At 37.0% G+C, this 22,946-nt stretch overlaps 1 protein-coding gene and 1 pseudogene across 1 annotated transcript in view; one reads left to right on the top strand and one right to left on the bottom strand.

Moving 5' to 3' along the window:
* The window catches only part of Exoc6b (exocyst complex component 6B), a 457,316-nt gene that overhangs the window by 101,578 nt on the left and 332,792 nt on the right, over positions 1-22,946 (bottom strand). The gene's annotated exons all lie outside the window — the stretch shown is intronic.
* On the top strand, positions 14,720-15,717 carry LOC150060591 (centromere protein N pseudogene; annotated as a pseudogene).

Genomic DNA, 22,946 nt, shown 5'->3' with positions numbered 1-22,946 from the left:
AATGAGGGAAATCATTGAGCCTATGTTCCTTTGGGTCTGGGTTACTTCACTTAATATGATTTTTTCCAAGTCTTTCCATTTCCTTACAATTGGGGCAATATCGTTCTTTCTGACAGCAGCATAGAATTCCATTGTGTATAAATATCACATCTTGTTGATCCAATCATCTACTGAGGGGCATCTGGGTTGGTTCCATATCTTTGCTATGGTAAATAGTGCTGCAATGAACACCATTGTGCGAGTGGCTTTAGTATGCCCTTGTTTCTGGACCATTGGGTAAATGCCAAGCAGTGGAATTGCTGGAAGAAAGACAGCCTCTTCAACAAGTAGTGCTGGCAGAACTGGTTAAGCATCTACAGTAAGCTGAAATTGGATCCTTCTATATCACTCTGCACCAGGATTAATTCCAAATGGATCAAAGACCTTGAGGTAAAAGCAGACAACCTGAAAACTTTACAAGAAGGAATAGGAGATACACTAGGACTCCTTGGCACAGGTCAAAACTTTCTTAATAAAGACCCAGAAACACAACAAATTAATGTTTGGATAAATGGGACTGCATTAAATTGCAGAGCTTCTGTGCAGCAAAGGACATGGATAGCAAGTTAAATAGAAAGCCCACAGAGTGGGAGAAGATTTTCACTAACCACATAACAAAGGCCTCATATCCAAAATATATCTACAGCTCAAAAAATTAAATCGCCCCCAAACAAATCTTCAAAGAAACAACCATACCATTAAAAGATGCGCAAAAGACAGAGTCTTCTCTGAAGAAGAAATAAGAATGGCCTATAGAGACATGATGCTCGACATCATGCAAATCAAAACAACTCTGAGATTCTACCTCATTCCAGCTAGAATGGCCATGATCAAGAAATCCAATAACAACAGATGCTGGCAGGGATCTGGCCAGGAGGAATCACTACTACACTGTTGGTGGGAAGGTAAACTTGTTCAACTGCTCTGGAAAGCAGTATGGCGATTCCTCAGAAGACTAAACATAGATCTCAGATGACTTTTATTTCAGTTAAAACTGTGAATAGGGGCCGGGAGCATAGCCTAGTGGTAGTGCTTGCCTAGCATGCATGAAGCCCTGGACTAAATTCCTGGGTACCACATACACAGAGGAAAGCCAGAAGTGGGGAAGTGGTGCTGTGGCTCAAGTGGTAGAGTGTTAGCCTTGAGAAAGCCCAAGGACAGTGCCCAGGCCCTGAGTTCAGGTCTCAAACTGGCAAAAACAAAGCAAAACTGTGAACACACTCATTAGATTCTTAGTTATTCCAAAAAGTCAGTGAAATAAAAGTTATAATTCTAGAGGCTCTTTTCTTTATAGTAGCATATAACAATGCCTTCTGTCTTCTTCTCCTACTCCAAAAGTGGGAGGAAGCAGCTTGGCGCTAGAGCTCTGGCTGATTCATATTAAGACATCTTCCAACACACATTTACATGTGGCATTAAACATGTTTAGGAAAGGAGGGCTAAATTTTTTATGGAGTTAAAACAAAAATCAAATCAGATTAAACTCATTTGTAGCTGACAAAACTGAGTCCAAGAGACAATGGTAACTTTATCGTAAAGAATTCCTCAAATAACAAACTGCTTTCTGTCTTTAACAATTAAAAACTTTTATATAATTTTATCATATAGATACAATATTTAGACACAATACACGTATTAAAATACATATATTATGCATTGTTATTGTCATAATAGATACATTATTTGCTAAATTTTCAAAACATTACTGTGTTATAATAACACATTTGTGTTTGCTTGTATATATATATATACATACACATATATTATACCCCTTAAATACATTTTTGTGGGTCCACAAATTTGTCATTTTGGTAGTAAAAATCAATTATAACTAATATGCAATTGGCTTTTGCCAATTGTTATGTATCTATGCTATTTCGCATATTTCTTTATTAAAAGTAATGATGGGAGAGCTATAGACATCTTTTGTAGCATTTATCCTTTATTCTCTCAGTATAATTTTATAAAGGTTTATTTTTATAACTATATACAGCTACACTCCTTTCCAAAAGACTGTCAGTTTACTCAACCATGTCTGTGTCTTCATTTCCAAAAATCTCTGTTCTTCACATATGCTCTCAATTTCCAAAATTCTGGGAAAACATGGTAATAGCTCCTACATAAGAGGTAAGAATTTCTCAATAATTATATTTTCATAAGATACTTGCATGTGTAATTTTAAGTGAGAGTACTTCCTGTAGCTTTTTTAGATGCTCACTTTAGCATATATCTAAAGAGATGATGTGAAACATATCTACCCAAAGTTTAACCAGAATTAAAATAGCTTGTAGGAAAAATTAAGGAACTTCCAAGTTTGTCAGCGTCTATGAAAGCCATCCTCCAATCTCTGTAACAATCAGAATAATGTTTAAACATACCTTCCATAAAATATACAATGATTTTATGGCTTCCCATGGCTTTTAACACTATCAGAACTTGCATTGTCTCAACATTTTGCTGCATTGGAGTCTTCAAAGACACTCACCAGAGGGCTTCTACTTCTTCTTCCTGCTACGTTGTACTGACCTATTCTTGAGTGATACTAGCACCTCTTATTGGGTTAAAGCTTTCACTATCCAGCTCAATCTATTTAAACTTTCTAATTCAATGTCTATCCTTTCTGACAAATTAGTTTCTATCACAAAGACCCGAATGTGTAATTCAGTGGCATTATGTATATTCCTAGTGTGGTACAACCAAGAATAGTATACGGAACTCTTTCATCCCAAAAGGAAACCCCATACCTCTTCTGCAACCAATCCTCATTGCCCTAACAACCACTAATTCTGTCTCTATGTATTTGGTTATTTTTGCTATTTCAGATTGAAAAAAATTACACAATATCTGGCCTTATTTTACTTCACACATGTGGCCATGTGTTAGTGTTCTATTCCTTCTGATGAAAAGTATTACATTATAAGGATGTACTATATTTGGTGATCCGTTCATGAGTTAATGGATATTTAGATTGTTTCTACCTTTGGGCTATGATGCATAGTGTTCTACGACCATTCATACACAAGTTTCCTCTTAAATCCTTGTTTTACTTATTTGTGGTATATGCTTAAGAAAGGAATTGCTGGATCGTACGGCAAATCTGTTTAATTTCTTGAACTAACTAGTTTCCACAGTGGGAATATATTTAACATGCCACTAGCAAGGTAAAAAGGGTCTACTTTCTATACTTCCTTGTTAACACTTGTTATTTTTCATTTTATGACAGTTATCCTAGAAAGTATGAATTGGTATCACATTGTGATTGTAATTTGTACTTCCCCAATGACTAATGGTGGTATCTTATTAGCTTACCTTATTTGAAAAAATTGACTTTTTAATTTCATATTTCTTATTGTTTAGTTTGTGTGAGTTCTTTATACATTTTTCAAAATATCCCTTATAATTAATATGGCTTTAAGCATTCTTTCCTAATGTTTGGGAAAGAGCAATTGGTAGCACTTTTTGAAAGAAAAAGTATTTCGTTTTTATGAAGTTTAAAATTTGTTCTTTTGTTGCTTGCTTTTCTGGTACTACATTTAACTCTGATGTTTCCTTGGATATATAAAAGACAGGTATCTTTGGCTTTAATTTTTATTAGGTAAATTCACTATGAAACACTAGGCTAGATATTTAAAAATGTTATTTCACTTACTAGACATAAATGAGTATGTGTGCACACAGAGTATTTTATTATTATAGCCATTATCTAGAGGAAAAAATAAAACATGCTCAAAAGGACTGTTTTCTTGTCACGGAGCTAGGATATAGTGCAGGAAAGTCAAACAACAAGACTACACTTTTTTTTTTCCCTTTACCATACTACTTTTACTATTCAGTAATATAATGTAAAGTTGATAACATTAACTTAGAAACAGGGAATTTATGATGTGTTAGATTTCTATTATTTTCATAATAGATTAATACAATATTGGCTATATAAACAACACAAATTTATATGCTTATAATTCGATAGATTAGAAGGCCAACATAATTGTCACAGTGCTAAAATTGAGTATTGGCATCATTGCATTCTTTTTTGCAGGCTCTAGGGGAAGAGTCTTGCCTATTTGGGTTTTTGACAGAATTCAGCTACTTGTTATATGACTCGGATCCACAATTCCTGGCACGATATCAACTGAGTATCATTTTCCAGCCTGTAGTAACCACCTATATCCTTTTCTACCTCTTTCTTGTAGGATTAGATTTGGCCAAAATATCCAGATCCTCCAGATAATCCAGAACATTTTTCTCAGTTCATTGTCTTTAAAAGCCTGCTATAAATTTTAGGAATTAAGAAGTTGACACATTGTATGGGGGGGCACAGTACTATATTATTTTGGTAATAATATACATAGAAACATCTATGTTTTTTCAGCCATGTGGAAGACAGAAAATAAGTGAAGATAGGACTAAAAATAGAACTCCAAAATAAATTAGTATGGAAAGAAAAGAGAAAAGAAGCACCATAAAAAGATGCCGGAAAGATTGTTATTCATGTAGTATGCTATTCTCTTCTCTTTTGTTACCCTTTGGTTAATCTCATATTGTTACTGTATCTGACTTTGTTACCTGGCATATTGTATATACCTTTATTTGTTTATTTGAAATAGCAAAGGGAAGGGGGAAAAACAAGATGATTGGGAGGGGGTGAGGGAGAGAAATGGGGACAAAAACATGAGAAGTAATACACCTAGTATCTGGTGAATATAACTGTAACTCCTCTATACATTACAACAAAAATAAATTTAAAAGAATTTTTAAAAGATGCTGGAAAGAAGCAGAGAGTCAGATATATTATATACATATATATGTATATAATATATATATATATATATGTGTGTGTGTGTGTGTTATGGGGCTTGAACTCTGAGCCTAGGTGCTGTCCCTGAGCTCTTTAGCTCACGGCTAGCACTCTACCACTTTGAGCTACAGCACCATTTTCATTTTCTGGTTTTCAAGTGGAGATGAGTCTCACAGACTTTCATGCCCAGACTGGCTTTGAACCTCAGATCTCAGCTTCCTGAGTACTCAGGATTACTGCTCCCAGATGGACTAGATTTAAAAGTACATTAATTTTGAAGCTTCTTGTGTTTTGCCTAGTTGGGACTTAATGACTCTTTTAAATTAGAAACAACTTTCTCACAGCTCTTTTTCCTAGTCTTTAAACTCATGGTCCAATCACCTTTAATAATACTGATGCTTGAGAAGTGACCACATAATTTTCAGTTTTGCACATAATATCCTGAAATGTCTCAGAATATACAGCCAATGAATTTCTAATTTGGCTGAACATTCAGATGTTCTCTTCCAGGAACATCTTGCCCTAAGGAAAAGAATAAGATCATCATGAGAACTTCTTAAAGCAAGGTAGCTGGAGAGAACTTGTAACACCTAGCAGCATGTCCCACTGCAGGCAGATGACATTCTTATCTTAGGTTTTCAAAGAGAAACCAAGCAGGCCATCTCCTGGTGTCAATGTTGTTTTTGCTAGCTGAGATGACAAGAGTTCTCTGAGATACACACTTATGAATTAAAGCACTGATCTAGCTAAAATATATAAGTAAATTCTGGGTAACATAAACTAAAAATAAAAACCTACTAAATAAATACCATGTTTAAAAACATAGAATAAAGGAATTCTTGGAAAGCACAAATACAAAATTAAGAGAGTGTCCTTTAAAGAAGTTGAGTCTAGAGTCTGTGTGATCAGTGTAAAAGATTAAGAAGATTATATGACCTGTTTGATTTATTTTTTCATTTTGCATTGGAGAAATCAAGGCAACTAGAAAATACCTAGCTCTTGGCAATGTCACGGGCATCCTATCCTGACTTCATCTTCAATGATCTATGTTCTTGAGTGATCCATAAGGGGAAGAGAGTTCTCCTAATGTTGCCAAGTGGATTTTAATCTCGCAGCTATTTTACTCTGGAACGTCAATAAGGAGAACAAAAAACGTGATAAACTCATGCCTCTTCTCCCACTACATGCAGTGCTAGCCTCAGCTCAACTAGAAAGTCAACAAACATCATCTTTTCAAAAGTAATGGGTGATGACTTTAAAAAGCCCTCTGATTCTTTCTGAGGAGCCAATGTATGTAGAAGACCACAAACACTATACAGCTCAAGACTGGCCAGCTCTGCGTAAGAGGCTTTTGGGGGTTAGGATGAGTGTGTGTGTGTGTGTGTGTGTGTGTGTGTGTGTGTGTGTGTGTGTGTGTAAATGTGTGGCATGCATGTGTATGTTTAAAATTACCACTAGATTCCTTAAAAAACAGGAAAAAGAAAATAGGAAAAAAGGTTAATGGTTTCACTCCCACCACATCTGATTTTTTGCCAAGACTTTTAAAATTGTATTACCTCATAAAAAAGCAGAAGCCAAAGTAAAGAAATCTATGAAACTTATGCTTCCCAGAGTATGATGAGACACAACTAACATAAACCACAGATATTTTATTCTGTTCCAGACTGAAATTTAAATAAGAAGGAAATCAATATTTCAAGGAATCAGTGAGCCTATCTGAGCCTCCCAAGTTTAGAACTGATACAATTAGCCAGTCATAGAGTTAGCAATTAAATACTATGAAACCTGCCCAGACAATTTGCTCCTCAAGAATAGTGAGAAGTTGCCAAGTGCCCTCTATAAAAATAGTGGGAAATTTCAGCGGGCTACACCCTCCACTGATCATTCTTCATTCTCTGGAGTTCTGTGGACCTGAAGCCCTCTGGACACTGACAACTCTCACTGAGAAAGAAAGGAGATGAAGAGAAAGGCCAAGAGGAAAATAAAAGAAGGGCCTAGACAGCTTTATCCAGCTTTTTCTACCCCTTCTCCAAATAGACTATGAAATCTGGAGACTGTACAGTTTAAATGTCTTTATTATTATCATTATTATTTAAAATACCATATTTAAACTGTTACAATTGCAGGGAAGACTTCTGCCTCTCCTTTCTTTTTATATTGACATTTATTATTCCAGGCTGTCATAATCATTTGGCATCTTTTGATTTTTCCCATTCTCCAGGTCTCCTCACATTCTATTACACACAGATGAGAAAAGAGGCTGTCCTGTCCCTACATAATAATAAAACTCATCCAATCAGGAGTTCATTTTTCATTTTTGAACACAGTGCTTTCAAACATGTTCTGTAAAGTTACTTTGAGCATTTTCAAGTAACTTCTGCATTTCTTGGTTAAGATGGTTTTCTTAAATGTCACTGCCAACTTAGAATAAGAGGCTTTGGCATCTGGTTTATAGTTTTTCTCTCCATACTAAATATCACCATATCATCATCATCATCCTGGGTGAAATGTGATTAGGGAAGGACATATACTAGTAGATATGTGTTCATCTATATTGTAAAGCAAAGAAATTCATAATCAAAAACAAGCTTTAGAAAATATCTTTTTGGTACTTCATTGAAAAGTATATAGTTTATTTAAAATACATGCCACATACTTTTTGTAAACCACTACATTTCTGAAATATACATTTCTGAAGTATATTTTCAATGATGTACCATTTGTCTCTGTAGAAAAAAATTTCTCTAACTACTAGATTCTTAAAAGTAAGAAACGTAGAAATTGCTTTCTTTTTTCCCCGTTCAGTAAATATTGAAAATTTGCCATGCCCTAGGGGATTGTTCTTGGCATTAAGAATCAAGTTGTTCACAAAACGGGTAAAATCTCTGTCCTAATGAAAACTTTTCAGCTTAACTTAAACAAAATCTGTAGAATGTAAATTATCCTAGAAGATGTAGAACAACAAAGCATAAAAGACAGTTTTGTTTTGATATTAGTTTGGGAAAGAGGTGGTAGAAGAGGGAGGTTACAATGCTACATAGTAAAAGACTCAATGAAGTAAACTGAATATGATTTGAACAAAGACCTCAAAAGGATGAGGAATATCAATAGAGTTATTAAGGTGGAGTCCTATAAAGTATGGAGGCTCCGAGATAGGGGTGTACCTAGCATGACAGTGAAAAAAGGCAAACTATCGGCACAAGAGCAATGTGTGTCCATTCATGGGTGCATGTGTGCGTGTGTGCGTGTGTGTGTGTGTGTGTGCGTGTGCGTGTGTGTGTGCGTGTGTGTGTGCGTGTGTGTGTGTATTTTACGGGACCTTGAACACTAAAAGGACTCTGGTTTTTTACTTTAAATAAAGTAGAAAGTACTGACAGAACTTCGGGTGGAGGGTGAACTGATCATTTAACTTATTCATGATTGTTGCCACAGAGTGTTTTGTGGAACAGTAATGGTAGATTCATGGAGCTACACTGCAAGAAAACAGAGAAAAGAGAAATGATTACTCAAGCCAGAAGAGAGATGACAGCTAAGAATTACTGGCTCCTGGATATATTTTCAAAGAGATAAAACATGAAATTCTGACAAACTAGATGTAGGAATGGAAGGAAAACAGGAGCCAGGAATGATTTCAAGGTTTCCATTCCCAGAAGCAAAACATGGAGAAGAAATAAACTATTACGGAAGCAAAAGGGGAAAAGCAAGGAGCTAAGTTGAGAATATTTTAAGCTACCTCACAATGTAACGCACTAATAGAGCTTTACTATTGTACAGGATGATATTTCTAGCAGACAGAATAAAGGCTCTATTACATTTGTGACACATTAATCACTTTTACTCATAACTTTTCACCACTCAGCAGGAATTATTTGTAAAGTACTTTACGAGTCATACCTAGGACTATTTCCACATCTTGAATTGGATGTGGAGTCTGGTTTGGCATTTTGGCTTAATTCTGGAGTTAATTAACCTGGCCACATATATCTTAGGAGAGGTGTAACAAGAATGAAATTGCAGATGAATTCTAAAGTTATATTTGCACCGAAAAAAATAGCTTTCCACTGTTGAAGATGAATAAAAGGCAAGACCTGGAGCTGGGAGTTTGGCCTAGTGGTAGAGTGTCTGCTTGGCATGCATGAAGACCTGGATTCGATTCCTCGGTACCACATACATAGAAAAAAACCAGAAGTGGTACTGAGGCTCAAGTGGTAGAGCTCCAGCCTTGAGAAAGTCCAAGGACAGTGCTCAGGCCCTGAGTTCAAGCCCAGGACTGCCACCCCCCCCCTCCAAAAGGCAATACATGACCCTCGACCACAGTGCTCAGTAAGACTTGGAGAATGACTAAAGGTTTCATCAGAAAAGATACTTTTTGGAAGTAAGCATTAACAATGTTACCTTGTTACCAAGCAAGGAAGAGCATTTGCCTTTACATATGAATAATCTTCCTTGGTAGCCCTCCCCCATTGTTGTCATTAGAGAAAGTCGTCATGTGCTCCCTTTTCCTCATATTCAGTCCTGCCCTGCCCATCTGTGACCTCTGCATTTCATTTAACCAGATTAAAGTTAAGTGAGAATGCAGAGCACAGAGTAGGAGGAAAATGATGAATCTATTTATTTAGAACTTTTGAGTACCAATATTATTCAGAAATTTAAACAAGTTCCATTAATCTCTGCAGTGTCTCGAAATAATATTAACTTAATGCATTCTGAAAAACATAATATATAATGGAAACTATGTCACTCACTGACTAAACATAGAGCTCCCCTTTGACACAGCAATTCCTTTCCTTGGCATTTACTCAGTCGTCCAGAAACAAGGACATACTAAATACACTAGTACAATGATGTTCATTGCAGCACTATTTACCATAGCAAAGATATGAAACCAACCCAGATGCCCCTCAGTTGATGAGCGGATCAACAAGATGTGGTACTTATACACAATGGAATTCTATGCTGCCATCAGAAAGAATGACATCGCCCCATTTGTAAGGAAATGGAAAGACTTAGAAAAAAATCCTATTAAGTGAAGTAAGCCAGAATCAAAGGAACATAGGCTCAATGTTTTCCCTCATTTGTAATAATTAGTACAAACCTAGAAGTCTCCTAGCAGAGATTTACAATAGAGCAAAACCTAGAAACATAAGGCCATATAGTATGAGGCTAAATGAAAGAACCTCCAGGATATGGAAACAAGAGCTATATCATGTGTGATTGTTGTTCTTAATGTACTATGTTATCTCTCATCTCTTTTGTTGTCCCTTGGTTATCTCATATTCTTCCAGTATCTTACATTGTAATCTGATATAGTGTATATATTTGTATTTGGTTATTTGAAATAGGATAGGGAAGGGGGGAAAACAAGATGAGGGGAGAGAGTAGGGGGAGAAAAATGGGGACAAAAACATGAGAAAAGGTAGTAATTTTTGTGAAGTAATGCACCTTCTATCTGGCAAATATAATGTAACCCTTCTATTAATTACAATAAAAATATATTTTAAAAAGCCAAGAGAGGCCAGGAGTTTGGCCTAGTGGTAGAGTGCTTGCCTCGCATGCATGAAGACACGGGTTTGATTCCTTGGTACCACATACTTAGAAAAAAAGCTGGAAGTGGTGCTGAGACTCAAGTGGTAGAGCTCTAGCCTTAAGAAAAATCCAAGGACAGTGCTCAGGCCCTGAGCTTAAGCCCAGGACTGGCAAAAAAAAAATCCAAGAGATCTATCTCCAAAATAACCAGCGAAAAGTGTGTGCTCAAGAGGTAGAAGAACCAGCAAAGCAAGGATGAAGCTGTGAGTTCAAACCCAAATGACAGGAGAGAGGAAAGGCAGCAGAATTAAAGTTTCAACTGTAGACTGTAGTCACATATTATAGATGAAGAAAAGAAAAATAAAAGAAAATGTAAGTACTCCATGCTTCTTATCCTTACCTCCCATCAACCTGTCTCCTTTTACTCTTATATTATCCAATCACACAGTTTAAGAAGAGATATTCACAGACAGAGGAAGGTAAAAGAAAACCATCTCTTTTAATTATTTCTCTTAGGGAGGGTGAGAAAAGGAAAAATTAGCACATTAGGAACTCTTACTACACATGGGTTCAGAACCAGGGAAACATGAATGAACACATACCCATAACTAGGGCTGATGAATAATGACATCTTTCTGTGTTGGTCAACTTTCCATTACTATGACTAATTGCTGTGGCTCATAGTTTTATTGGTCCATGATAAGCCAAGTTGGTTGCTTTGGGTGAAGCAACATAGCATGGCAGGAGTACATGGTGGAGCACATCAGTTTAGACCACAGCTAAGAAGTTAAAAAAAAAAGAAAAGAAAAGAAAAGAAGAGGAAGAAGTTGCAGTCCTTACTGTCCCAAGGCCAACCTTGAATCTTGAAGACCTCTGACTTCTTAAAGGTTCTACCATTTCCCAGTCAAGGTGGGAACCATCTTTAAACTCATGATCCTTTAGGGTTTTTCCTGATCCAAACCCCAGCACCTAACACCTACCTTATAATATACATTCACCTTCAGTCCCATGAATTCATTGTTATTTGAGATGGCTCCCTTCATTGCTATTGTGTCCTTTGTATTCCAGTAGATTCTGAGAACCAGTCCCTTTCCTCATTGTCACTTCCAGTCTCTCATGGTTAAAAGGATTATATATACACTCTCCGCTGTCTGTGAAGTATAGTGAGATGGCCATAATTTTGCTTCAGGGATCCCTAATGCTGGCTTGATCAGGACAAAGTATAAGATAAAAGCCCTGGGAAAATTATGGGTAATCTTTCCATTCTCTACCCCCTTATTAATATTTGGATTAGATAAATTGCTTAGTCATTGATTTAATCTCTAGAAGCTTACAGAAGAGTACAGAAAATATTGCTTGCCAATAACAGATAAATTTTTTTCTCTTACATAGTAATACTAGAGCTAGGCTATGGTTTATTATCAGCATGAGATCAAATTTCCTCAAACAGTGACTCTCAAATGTTTTGGTCATAGAACATGCTTATAAAAATTAAACAATCAAAATAAAACAAGGAAACAAAACCGGCCTTAACTGACCCATCACCTCAATTGGCACAGCAGTATCACTCTTCTCTAATATTCTCTAATAATTAAACCCTATTTATTTGATACTTACTCAGATCTTTACTAGCAGTTAACTTTTAGAGGCAGTAGGTCTTTCTTACTTGTTTGTAATAAGCTATGGTTAGTTAGAGATGGGTCAACTCAGATTATAACATACCTTCCATCACAGAAAAATGACATTAAAAGTCCTATTGTCCTAAAATATATACACTAGGAAATTAACTCCCCAATAATGATGTTCACAAGTCACTCAGTATTTTTCCAGTGCAGAAAAATAAAAGTAGAATAAAAAGGAAGGGAAGCTTCTTATACCAAAAAAAAAATTAAACACAGAAAAAAAAATAAGATCTTATGCAGGTGGAACTCCTGGAAAACACAAGCATGAATATACTCCTACAAATACTTGGAGTTGATGTAACCTTTACTGAGGTTATTCAAATGTCATAAATAAGTGTATAACTCTTTCATAAGGAGTTACTTCAAGAACATATTCAGCAAAGAGCCTTTAGCTATAAAAATGTAAGATTTAACTATTACAAATATTAGAAACAGCTTACAAATTTAAATAGTATATACAACTGATGGGCCATTCATTAAAATGCTATACATTAAGAATTAAAGAAACTTTCTCATCTGATGAGGGGCATACAAACTTAAACTACTATTATATTTAATGGTGAAAGACTAAATACTTTCCCACTAAGAAACAAGATTATCTTCTTTTAGTATTTTAAAACTGTTATCAAAATCCTAATGCAATCAAGCAAGAAATTTGAAAATAAAAACAACTCCAGAGAAGAAAATGGAATTTGTCTTTATTTGCAGATGCCGTAATTATCCACTGGAAAAAATCCCCAAAAATGTACAGAAAATGACTAGGATTAATAAGCAAATTTGGCAAGTTTAAGATTCAAGAACAATATACCAAAGTCATTTATATTTCTGTATGCTAATAATGAACAATTATCCACTGATACTAATATAATTTACACTGGACATGGAATATGTTGAAATAAACCTAACAAAATATGCTAGACTTGCTAGAAGCAAAAGGACCCTCATGATGGAACTCTGAGATATAACTAACTCTACAGACAATGTTCAAGAATGTTTTCTGTTGTTGTTTTCCCCAACAGGTTTATCACCTGTTGTTGTATCTGACTGGGGTGCTGTATATACAATTATTTATTTGAATCAGGGAAGCGAAGGGGAAAAACAAGATGATAAGACAAAGGACAAAGGGTGAACCAGAGTAACAGCGATATTCACAGAATAATATGTTGGAAATGAGCTTTGAAACTTGGGAGGGGGGGGAAGGGGTGACAATGTTCAAGAAGCAATATACTCACTACCTTATGAATGTAACTGTAACCCTTCTATACATCACTCTGATAAAAAATAAAATTAAAAAAGAATTTGAATATTTAATATTGTCAGAATATCCATTTTCCTGAAATTGATCAAAGAATTCAGTACAATACTAAGAAAATCTAAAAAAGCTTAGGTACAAATTGACAATGAAAAGGATTTAGAATAAACAAAACAATGTTGGAAAAAACTCCTGGTAGGACCGGGAGTTTGGCCTAGTGGTTAAAGTGCTTGCCTAGCATGCATGAAGACCCAGGTTCGATTCCTCGGTACCCATACATAGAAAAAAGCCGGAAGTGGTGCTGAGGCTCAAGTGGTAGAGCTCTAGCCTTGAGAAAGCCCAAGGACAGTGCTCATGCCCTGAGCTCAAGCCCAGGCCTGGCAAAAAAAAACCCAAAAAAAACAACCAAAAAAAAACCTCCTGGTATAAGATTCTATACTTAGCAAGAGCTCAAAAAATAGCAAAAGGATAAATATATAGGTCAGTTAAACTAAATATATTGTACAGAAACAGACCAAAAAATGCAGGCTTTATTTTTGAGAAAAATATCAAGATATAACAATGGAAAAAGCCCTTTAAAGTAATTGTGGCAGAACAACTGTACACTCCATAGACAAATATGACCTTTGATCATGTCTTTCAGCATACTGAAAAATTAACTCAGAATTGTTCTATTACAGACCTAAATATAAATCTAACATAGTATTCCAAAAATATGGGTAAAGATCTTTGTGAACATAGGTTAACTAAAGCAGTCATTTCCCACAAATATTTTATTAGCATACATTAGTTGTACGAAGGAGGATTTAATTTTTACATGCTCTCAATACATTTATACAATGTATTACAATCAATCTCTATCCCCTCCCTTACATAAAGCACAAACAGTGAAAGAATAAACAGATGCCATTATAAATAAGATTTTCACTAAAATAAAAGGCTCAAGGGTTTTATTTGGGTGTTCGTGCCTGACCAAGGCTTGAACTCAGGCCAGCTTTTACTCAGGACTAGCCACTTGAACCACTTTCAGCTCAAGTTTTTGAATGATACTGTTAAAATATATGATAAATTCATTGTTAGGAAAAAAAACTGATTTAGGGCCAGAAGCCTGGCTCAGTGGTAGAATATCTGTTAGCATGCCTAAGGCTCTGAGTTCAGACCCCGGGATCACCCAAAACTGTATTGTGAATTAGATATCAATAAAATATTTTCTTTAAAAAACATGTTTTGAAAGTTACTCTAAAGAAAATGAGGGGAGCAGCTGCAAGAGAGAAGCTGGAGGATGTGGGTCGGTAAGAGAACCCCTGTTGACTCGTTTCTGGGCCCAGAAGGTGCTGGGAACCCTTGGGGAAGTCAGGGCCTAAGCCTCAGCACCAGTTTTTTTTTTTTTTGTGGCAGCGCACATCCCAAATCACAGGAGAGATGGATGAGTCTGTTGCTGAGTTTCTCAGGAGGATCATCTTGAAAATCCCCATGTATGAAATGATGATAGCCCTAAAAGCCTGGGATTTTTGATCTGAAAACCAACTGCAGACTATACACTTTCAGCAGAAAAAGGAACAGCTAGCTCTGGTCTGGACTTGGTCCTGCTCTGTGAAGAGAAGTCTGCAAGTCTCAATGACGCAGCCCTTTTAAATATCATTTATACTCAAGTTCATTTGCACTAGAAAGTTTGGGATGTTTTTCAGATGAGTGAAGGACCAGATAAAGATGTTGACCTTTTCAATATGGAACAATTCAAAAGTTTAAGAAAACTCTTCAGAGAGCATTAAGAAATGTGATGGTTAGCTGCTAACTCTAGCAGAGGAGAGTGCAGTCTGGACTCGAGTTGCCTGGGGAACACAGAATCCAAGGCCTAACCAGTACAAGCCGATCTACATGGTGTATTATCCCCAGATTCCGTATGCCTTCGAGTCTCTCTCCATCCTGAAGAGCACTATGCCCCTTCTGAGTTAGGCCCTGAAAACTGGCTAGCAACCACCACCAGATTATGAAAATGGACCTAAGAAGCCGACACCTAGACTCATTCAAGGCCAAGTGTTTGAAAAATCACAACTCTACAACACCTCTACAAGATGGAAACCCTAGACTGGACAGAAATGTGGACCCCAGGCTCATTCATGAAAACACAGTAGAAAAATAGAGTCCAAAGAATCACTGAAGAAACTTGGAGACTATCCTCAACTACAACTTAATTTGCACAATATAAGCTTGAAACCAGGTTCAACAGTGACATCAACAGGGGCATCCTGGCTGAGTGGAAAGAGACCTTTCGGTGTCTAGTCAAGTTCTCTAGTCTACATCCTTTAGAAGTACTGAAATCCTCAGCACCAGCCAGTATAGCAGATGCACCGCTTTCCCCATTACTCACTTGCATACCCATAAGGAGAAAGAATTGTTTTAAAATTAGAGACAGGTAAGATCCTTGTGGTTTGATGAGCTTAGTGCTCCTTGACCAAGTTGCACACACATTCCAGTCAATGGCTAGCTGGAGAGCTTGTCTGTAAATCTGCATGCTAGGGATTCCAAACTGTCAGTGTTGGGATAGATGTTTTCCTCTGCTTCATGTGGCCCCTTTCCTGCAAACTCAAACAGTGTGTGTGTGAGAGAAGGACTGGCAAAAGTCACAGGAAGATGTGCTGCTCCAGACTGGCCCTGCCCCCACCCCAGAGTGACAGAATGCTAGAATGTCAAGCACCAGACACTGGACCTCCCTTCAGCCCAGGGAGGGCTGCTTCCAGTGGCTGATGTCCAGGGATTTGCAACTAAGCCTTGGATCTTACAAAAGAGAACCAAAATAGCTACCCAACTCAAAATTTCTAGGAGTGTTATAAAATTGGCCCATTCAGAGGGCAGAATTGGGTCCATATAACAAGAGGTTATATATCTGAGAGTACTTATGTAATAATTGTCATTGTGTTACTTTGCATAACCTATTTTATCATACATGTAATAGATTTACCATCACATAATTTGTGAATAAAGATAATGAAAAAATAAAGAAAAAAAAGAAAATGAAAGACAGTAGGCATGGTGCTGCATGTCTATGATCCCAGCTATTCAGGAGGGAGAAGCAGGAAGATTGTGGTCTAAGATTGGCACCAGGCAAAAAGCATAAGACCTTATATATGAAAAGCAAATTAAAGCACAATGCCCTATATGTAAAGCAAATTAAGGCGTGAGATCCCATTTGAAAAGTATAAAGCAAAAAAGGATAAGGGCGCAGTCCAAGTTGTAGGGTCCTGAGTTCAAATTCCAGACAGAAAAAGAGGAGAAGGAGGAGGAAGAAGAGGAAGAAGAAATGGAAAAAAAGCTATTGAATGGGATTAAAAAAATGTGTAAGCATATATCCAATAAAGAACTTAACTAGAATATATAACATTTTCATAACCCAGTAAGAATTATTTGCAAAAGTGTTCAAAATATTTGGACAAATATATAACAAAAGGACACCTAGGCTGGGCATGGTAGCTCATGCCTGCAATCCTAGTTACTGAGGAGGCTGAGATCTGAGGATCGTGGTGCAAAGCAAGCCCCCAAACTAAAGTCTATGAGGCTCTTATTTCCAATTAACCACTAGAAAAACCAGAAGCAGCGCTGTGGCGCAAGGTATAGGGTGGTAGCCTTGAACTGAAGAGCTCAGGGACAATGCCCAGGCCCAGGGCTAGGGCAGTAACCTTGAGCTGAAGAGCTCAGAGACAGCACCAGGCCCAGAGTTCAAACCCCACGAATGACAAAAAAAAGGATACTAGATATTAGAGAATATGAATTCAAACCTCCAGAAGATACTGCTATATACACCAAAATAGCACAATGTAAAAATATACTGACAGGTAACTATGACTAATATATGTTAAACAAATTATGAAAATGTCATAATGCAAGCATTTATTTATTTATTTATTTAGGCAGTCCTGGGCTTGGGCTAAGGGCCTGAGCACTGTTCTTGGGCTTTCTCAAGGCTAGAGCTCTACTACTTGAGCCACAGCACCACTTCCGGCTTTATTTCCTATGTATGTGGTATCAAGGAATGGAACCCGGGTCTTCACGCATACTAGGCAAACACTCTACCACTAGGCCAAACTCCTGGCCTGCAAGCCATTATTTTTATAATGTATGCTAAAAATCGTAATAATGTTAAATACTAGAACAAGGGACAAAGCAGCTCAAATTCTGATGGGATGCAAAAAGGGCCAAGCTCCTCTGGAGAGTAGTTTGACAGTTTGTTCTAGATAAAATATACTGACTATAGTCTCTGAAGAGCTGAGAACATGTGTTGCTACCCCCTTTTTTTCTGTTGGTTATGGGGTTTGAACCCTGGACCTGGGCTTCAGCTCAAGGCTATCTCCCTACCCACTGAGCTGGAGTGCCATATTTGCTGCTATTCTTGATTCCTTACTCTTTGGGAAACAGCAGAAATCCCATCATAAGACATCAGCCAAAGAACTGTAAGTTCGATTAGAGTTAAGAGATCACTCTAGGTCTCCTGACTTAGCAATAGTTGAAATAACACTACTAGTACTATTGTTGATTGTAAACATAGTAAGTATTAAGGAGCATGATTATATTGCCTTATTTAGTGCTTACTCTAAACTATTAAGTTATTCTAATTTTTTTTGTCAGTCCTTGAACTCAAGGGCTTGAACTCAGGGCCTGAACACTGTCCATGAGCTTGTTTTGCTCAAGGCTAGCAGTCTACCACTTAGAGCCACAGCATCACTTCCAGCCTTTTTTGTGTATATGGCACTGAGGAATCGAATCCAGGGCTTCATGCATGCACACTGCCAGTAAGCCACTTTCCTAGTCCTCTAAATCTTTATTTTATCAGTTAGGAAACTAAATCTAACAGCAAATACTTTTCTAAGTATCACAGTCAGTAACACAAGTCTGCGTGGTCCCAAACATCTTAATCACTATGCTACCTGCTAGCCACTATAGGGGTTTGATTTATAGTTATAAGAGCTGTGTTGGTGTATGAGAGGTTAAGCAAAAGAGGGAGCCACTACAGGTTAACAGAATAAACATACATACCCGGGGGAGAATGGTTTGAAAAACCACTGAATACTAAGCATCTTAAAAAATGTTTCTAGCTTTCTACTGAACTCTAAAGAACAGACCCCAAGTCTCTGAATGGACTGAGATCTTGTTTTCCATAGTTACCAAGACTCAGTTTTTACTCAATTTTTAATCTGCTACAGGATATTCTTTGTGATTGTTCTACTCTAAAATATACAAAGGGAACACCAGAAGTTATCTGAAGAAAGTGAATTGTCCTTTCAAGTAAATGTTATCCAGAAACCTTAAGAATTGCTTAATTGCATCATAGAATGTCCTGTCATCACTTCCTCTCTATCTACATCCTCAACACATTATTTTACTCTTGAAATCAGCAGACAAAAAAAAAATGATCCTGGTGAATCAGAAAGGAGCTACTTTAAGAGATGGGACGCCCTTAGATAAGGTATTTGTTGTCGCTGAAACTGTTCTCTCTGCAAATTCTTCACTTGTTGACATTTATCCCCCAAAATGCTTCTTCCTGGGTCTTAGTGAACCAACCTTTTCTCACTGTTCCTTTCCCTTCTCTGTTCCTTCATTCAAGCCTGTGTGTGTGTGTGTGCGCGTGTGTGTTCCTGTGTGTGTTCCACATTTGGGCTCTTGTTTTATTTCTGCTTGTCCCTTAGGACCTGACACTTTTGACTGTCCTTTCAGTTTACCCTTATGAGTATTTTTTTTTTTTTTTGTCTTTTCCTAGTCAGTTCTACTTCATCCCTATACCCACTACTGGTTTTTGAACTTCCTATAAAGAAGTAGTTTAACCTTTAGATTAGGGTTTGGAATTCTCTTTTTGTCCTTGTTTCCCAAGGGTCAATGCTTATAACTGTAGTTACCATATAGCTAATCCCCTTATAGCTAAGGGGCAAAGTGAAATAGGCCCCTATTCCTAAATCTGGACCTGTGGTAGCACTCTCTGCTGCCCTCCAGTGGCTATCATTAGGATGTAGTAGTGCCATATCAGGTCCAAGCCTTGGCTCTGCTTGCCCTTTTCTACAAAGAGTATACTTAAGTAGGACACTGAGTAGTGGAGTTAATGGAGCTGAGGCCATTGCTCAGAACATAGCAGCTTTCATTCAACTCTTACTAACACAACCCCTGATGCAAGAGCTATTTACCCTGTCCTTGCTGCTACACATATAATTATGTCAGAAACCACTCATTAGCTTTGTGGGTATTCATTTGTTTTGAGCCGAATAAGAGAAAGACCACCAGGGCAGGTAAGGAAGTAGGTTTTCTCATAGATTCCCCAGGTGTCTTGTACTAAAGCAGAATGGGATCAGTGATGCAGTCTGTAAATGAAGAAATGACTAGATGGTAGTATGCTACATTCATTAGTTCTTCAACCAAAAGCTGAAACAGAATAGAACTCTAGCCCTGAACTGCCTGACTTTATTACCAAGATAGCTAGTGATGCTGGAATAACTACATTAAAAGCTATCATCCTCCTTTTGCTGGAGCAAAGTGAGTAGATGGTTACAGATTAGACTCACACCATGGGAAAAGGTCCTTCTACCATCTCCCGGAAAGGATTTCCTCTACTCTGGTGAAGCTCAAAGTGGTAAGACTTGGCTTCCAGGCTGAAGTAGAAACACTGAGCAATCAAGCTTTTGGTTAGGTTCTCAACCTAATCCAAGATTGTGACAAGATGGGCTGACAACAACACTGGACAATGGTATCCCAAACGGCCCATTAGTCAGAAGATCAAATTATAAATAAATATATATACATATACACATATAAATGTGTGTGTGCGCATGTATATATGCATGTGTTCTAGTCCTGGGTCTGTGTGATGTCTTTGAACAGTTATGCTCAACATTAACACTTTGTCACTTTAGCCACAGCTCCACTTGCAGTTCTTTTGGTGCTTAATTGTAGACAAAAGTCTCATGAACTTTCCTGCCTAAGCTGGCTTCAAAGAGAGATCTTCAGATCTCATTTTCCCAAGTAGTTAGGATTATAGGTATGAGCCACTGGTGCTCAGCCAAACCCAATTTTATTTTTTTAATGAGGAAATATGTCAAAAGCCCACTATTTTGACTCCAGCAGCCCAGAAGGTTGTCAGCTACTTGAATGAAAGACTCATTGCCTTTCATATATCTGCTTTATATAATTTTAATACTATAACAGGACCCACAGTGGCTGGTACTCATGAATCGGTGTTTCCAGATACACAAACTATCCTTGGAAAAGGCCCAGAAGCTCCTCCTCTATCAAACACAATTATGTAAAACCAAAGTGTTTCAGGCCCACATTGCTACTAAGTGGGTATGCATCTCCACAGAGACCCTGGAAAATATACATTATTGTTCATGAGGTCTTTGACTTTCCTGTTTAGAACCCATGAAACAAATAAAATCATAATTTAAAAGAGCTGTAAAGAATGTGGTTTATAGAATTCTGGACATCACTTGTGTTTTATTTCTTATTAGGACATACATAAATAGATATTCAAAATGAAAAATAAATAGATAAATGAATGTGTCTCCTTTTATAAGACTATCACGGTTTCCATGTGGTTATTTACTAACATACTCTTCCTCTGTTTTCCCATATCTTGAACCAACTAATTCCATGAAGACTTTAGGAAATCTGACATGTAAGGTACTAAAATGATTTCTTCCATAATAAGAGGATATGACTGGGAAACATCCTTCCAGATATGCTAGACTTACATATGGACTCCTAAATGTCTGGTCTTTTCCTGATGCTCAGACGGCATCTTGTATAATTTTATATACCAAAACACTATCCTTATTTGGATTTGTTTCATAAAGAACTCATGCATCATATTGTATATACGTGTATTTGTTTATTTGAAATAGGAAAGGGAAGGGGGAAAGCAAGATGATTGGGAAGGGGTCGGGGAGGGAAATGGGAACAAAAACATGAGAAGGGGTATCAATGTTAACCACTTTATACATTACATTTAAAAAAGATACAAACTAAAAAAAAAAAGAATCCGTGCATCAAAATGAAATCTGGGTTAAAGAACAATAACAACAAAATAATAATAAAGGTCCTGAGGTAGAATTTCTGACCTTACCTCCTTCTCAGTAAGACACTATATTCTCAGAAGTTCCAGAGGAAACTCTCCTCTCATCATGTAAAATATTGAAAAAAAAATCCCTATTGGTTAAATGTTACTCCCAAGTCATTTCTCCTGATGGTTCTAGTTACTGAAGGCCTAAGTAAGGTAAAGGGATATCTCTGGTTTGCAAGGGGCTACTGCAGCATCCTAGGAACTGACGGCTGTGTTCATCTGTGTCCTGTCTTTTTATGTACTGATCAAGTAATGGCATGTATAAAGCCAAATGTGAAGCCTGGTGAGGTCTACTCCCAGAATGTTTTTATCTATACAGATACTAGGCACAGATGATGTTAACTCTCCCCTGGTTAGGAACAGGAGTTATTTCCTGTCAGAGCTTCCTTTGATGTTAGAGGTATTACCCTGAAGATTACAGGTGCCTGGCAGAACAGCATTGGCAAAATTATCTTATCAAAACAACCAGAAAACTCTGCTTCCAAAAACGAAAGGTCTATGTTTTGAAGTTAAAGGTCTTATTTATGCCAGGCTGTCAAACCATAACTAAAGTCTTTTTCTGGAAGTCTGCCTACCAAAGAACAGCAGACTTTACCTTGCTCAAGTATCTTGCCAGAAGACTCTGCAGTCCTTAAAACTGAAAAATGAAGTGGCAATATATTTTAAAAAAAACCAAATTCTAGATAAAGTGGCATCCCTTTGAAGTAAGGGACTTCCTGAAGAGCTGAAGAGCAAGTATAAAAAGCACAGAGGGTTAATAAGACTTAGTTCACAAGTATGAGCAATTATAGAAGAATGTGAGCTCCACAAAGGTAGGACCATACTTTATTTACTTGGCATAGTGATGAATAAATTCTTTATTACTGGGAAGTAACAAAGAAATACACAAATGCATGCTGCTGTACATAATGCAAAATATGCAAAATTACCTACTGAAACTTTTAATGGCTCACAGCAGCAGAGTTCAAAGCTCTATATGCATATATATGTATATAATCTTCTAATTATCAAATGCCTTTAAGATATAATAGATCTGGATTTCGTTTCTGATCTACTGTTCCAACATACACATGTATGTATATAGGTAATACAAGATAATTTTTACTAAGATAAAAGCTTGATAGTCAAAATAACTTCTTCCAGTCCCACTAATGACCTGTCATGGTAAAGGCATCATTCATTTCCATAAGGTATCAAGTTATTTAATTTCTGACTCTGGTGGATAATCCCTAGGTTTACAGGCCACAAATTCAGTTTAACACAATATCTGAAGGTTAACAGAATAATTTGATTAAGCATTGGTAGGAGAGTGTACCTACTGGAACATTACTAGTCCATACAATTCACTAATAAAAGGTCCACAATTCTCTCCAAAATTTTCTGCAACAAGAACATCACTTTTTAAAAAACTTTCTACTACTGTCTACCTCCTATTATTATTATTATTATTATTATTATTATTATTATTATTATTTTGCCCGACCTGGGCTTTAGCTCAGGGCCTGAGCACTATCCTAGGACTTTCTCAAGGCCAGAGTTCTACCATTTGAG

Source organism: Megascapheus bottae, chromosome 7, assembly GCF_031878675.1.
Source record: "Megascapheus bottae isolate mThoBot1 chromosome 7, mThoBot2.hap1, whole genome shotgun sequence".
In the NCBI taxonomy this organism is placed as follows: Eukaryota; Metazoa; Chordata; class Mammalia; order Rodentia; family Geomyidae; genus Megascapheus; species Megascapheus bottae.
Note: the sequence above shows the minus strand (reverse complement) of the source record. Positions and strands in the feature narration are given on the sequence as shown.